The following is a 3,418-nucleotide window of genomic DNA, read 5'->3' as shown; positions in this document are numbered from 1 at the left end:
GGTTGGGCATTAAATAGAAAAATTGTAAAAGAAAATGTCCTTTAACCTTTATAAATAGGAGGGACAAACCAAACCAAACATTCTTTAAAATTGGCTTTGGTCGGTTGTAGTTGTCAATTTGGTGTCCTCAATTTGGATGGTTTTTGAAATAAGTTATGCATGACACGTGTTAAATGTACATTGAATCACAAAATAACTCAAATTTAATTTTAGATATCCTATATTTCTCCATGAAAATTCTATACCACATATTCTTTGTTGAATTAATTCGCCATGTCGCCAATAGAATATTATATATATTGCTGCCTAGCTCGCATCACAATCCCAAACCAAAGCAGCTGCCAAGATTCTCATTCTCCTGATCTCTTTGCAGTTTATAAATTCTTCACATGTTTTAACAGAGATATGGCTCAATCATTTTCCCCAGTAGACATAAAATTTAGTGTGAGGAGGCGTGAGCCTGAGTTGATTCCTCCGGCCAAGCCTACCCCTCATGAACTGAAGCTACTTTCTAATATTGATGATCAAGATGGTCTACGATTTCAAGTTCCTATAATACACTTTTATTCTCATCAGCCTTCCATGGCAGGAAAGGACCCTGCTCAAGTTCTCAAAAAGGCACTCTCTCAAACCCTAGTCTTTTACTATCCATTTGCTGGTCGACTTAGAGAAGGTCCTGGTCGTAAACTTATGGTTGATTGTAATGAAGAAGGAGTTTTATTCATTGAAGCTGATGCTGATGTCTCTCTTTCTCAATTTGGTGACACTCTTCAACCTCCATTCCCCTGCTTTGAAGATCTTCTTTATAATGTTCCCGGTTCAGATGGAGTCACTAACTCTCCCCTTTTACTCATACAGGTCTCCTCATTCATATATACTCTATCTCATCCTTAAGGCCAAGTTTGAAAACTTTCTTAGTCATCAATATAAAACAAAATTAGAGCAATTATTTTTTTTCCAATTTTACCCCTTGTTTATTTATTGTCTTTTGAGTCTCTAAAGAAAAATTTATTATTGTTATTAATTACAAAGAATGATCAAATTATAAAGATGTATACTCCATCGGTCTCCAGTTATGAGACACTTTTGGAAGTGATTCGGCGTCCTAACGTATGAGATACTTTGAGAATATTAAGGTTTTATTAAAGAAGCTTATTTTAGTATTATCCTTTTTCTCTCTCTATTTAATTTCCATCCCTCTCTCTTTTTAATATTAAATGAAGGTTTTTTTTGAAAGTTTATATTTTTGTTTTGAAAAAAATAAGGTTGCTAAATATTTTTATTGAGGTTTATTAGTATGTCATTTTTTTGACAATTTTAATGATAAAACTATCCTTTCTTATTAATAATGGTGAAGTCTGTTAACCTTGCACTTCGCCTCATATTAAAGATTAGAGGGAGTCTGTGTGTGTGTGTATTCTCCTTATAAATGCTAGAGTATTCACTTCAAATTACTTCAACATGTGCTAATATTGTGCTTTTCTTCCTTTTATCACAGGTTACACGTCTTAAGTGTGGTGGTTTTATTCTCGCTATTCGCTTAAATCACACAATGAGTGATGGTCCTGGTATTATTCTATTCTTGAAGGCCTTAGCTGAGATTGCACGAGGTGCTTGTGAGCCTTCAATTCCTCCAGTTTGGTTTAGAGAGTTACTCAAAGCGAGGGACCCACCTTGTATTACATGCACCCATAATGAATACGTTGAAATGCTTGATGATGATGAAACTATAGGTGATGAAACCATGGTCCACCATTCTTTCTTCTTTGGACCGAGCAAGTTAAGGCCATTCATCAATTGTTCCCCTGTCACCAAGGTCGTCACAACTCTACGTTTGAGGTTCTCACAGCATTCATGTGGCGTTGTCGCACCATAGCTTTAGAGCTTGAACCAGATAAGGAGGTTCGATTTATGTGCATTAACAATGTAAGAGGTAAGTCAAATCCTCCATTATTGCCACCTGGATATTATGGCAACGCTTTTGCGTTCCCGGCCGCCGTCACCACTGCCGGGAAGCTCTGTAGAAACTCATTTGGGTATGCGCTAGAGCTAGTCAAGAAATCTAAAGCTACGACAACGACAGAGTATATACAATCTGTAGCAGATCTTATGGTGATTAGAGGACGACCTTGCTTTGCTACCTCAAGGTCTTGGATTGTTTCAGATTTAACACGTGCTGGGTTTAAGGACGTGGATTTTGGTTGGGGCAAGGCAATATATGCTGGACAGCAATGGCTGGTGGTGGAGACTTCTATGGTATAAGCTTCTTTGTTTCACATAAGAATGCAGAAGGAGAGGAAGGCATTGTAGTGCCAATTCTCTTGCCACGCAAAGCTATGATGATACTTATCAAAGAATTACAGGACCCGTTAATTAGCAAACTGTAATTAACAAGAAGACTATGCTCTTTGCTTTACTTAGAATTAAGGGGGTGGGTTCTCTCCTGGTGAGTTCCCTCATGTCCCCTCTGCCCTCACAATCTGGAGGTGGGTCCCTAGTTCTAGAATTTAAGAAGAGTCACTTTATATTTTATGTACGTACGTACGATTGATTGTTGGAACTGCTGTTCTTATATATATATATATATATATATGTAGTGCTGAGAAATCTATACTTATTTTGATGATTAATTTTAACGTCTACAATTGAGTATTGACAATTTCTTTTTTTGACCTAAAGTTATTATCTCAGTTGAAATTAATCAACTTAAAAATCTCATCTTGTTTTAGTTAAAGCTTATCTTAACTTATATATAATGTGCTTGGCACTCCTCTATTCAATTTCTATCGTTCATCAGTATATGTGTTTGCTTTTGGTGTGTATCTTAGAACTTGAAGTGTTCAACTAGTTTGATATGCTTAATCCTAGTTGCTCAAATCTCAGGTCGATAGAATAAAAGCTTTTTTAATATTTCAATGTTCATCAAATCCAGATAAAACCTCGTCCTCTAGCTTTTGGCTTCAAAACTTAGGATTGGGACATCCAAACTCCAATCCAAATTTGGCTTGATCGGCTTAGTATGTATGTTATATATTTTTTAAAATTTAAAATTTATTTTTAACTTAACATTATGTTTTTTTTTTGGCCAAAAAATTGGGTATTCACTATTTTAGAACAAGTTAACTGAATTCTTATTTTTAAAAAAATAAATATACTTCAGGTGAAGAAAATTATATATTTTGTTAATAAATTAAACTAATTAATTTTCTTTTTTTGAGAGAGGGAAAACTGAAACCCAAAGTATAGAGGGATTATTTTATTGATTCATCAATTTAGCTAAGGTTAGTCATCACTTAATTGACAGTGGGATAATGAGATTGCTTGAATATTTGATAATGGGGTAGCTGTAATTCAAATTTCCATACACGGTATATGAAATATATTCCTCAACTCAAATGAGGAAATTAACTAACATAAT

General features: G+C 34.8%; 1 pseudogene; it reads left to right on the top strand.

Annotated features, from left to right (window-relative positions):
• Window positions 1–343: 343 nt before the first annotated feature.
• On the top strand, window positions 344–2,593 carry LOC129284545 (benzyl alcohol O-benzoyltransferase-like; annotated as a pseudogene).
• The last annotated feature ends 825 nt before the right edge of the window (window positions 2,594–3,418 follow it).

The sequence above is a fragment of the Prosopis cineraria genome, unplaced genomic scaffold (genome assembly GCF_029017545.1).
Source record: "Prosopis cineraria cultivar Desert tree isolate PC_DT_omini unplaced genomic scaffold, ASM2901754v1 PC10, whole genome shotgun sequence".
Taxonomy (NCBI): Eukaryota; Viridiplantae; Streptophyta; class Magnoliopsida; order Fabales; family Fabaceae; genus Prosopis; species Prosopis cineraria.
Note: the sequence above shows the minus strand (reverse complement) of the source record. Positions and strands in the feature narration are given on the sequence as shown.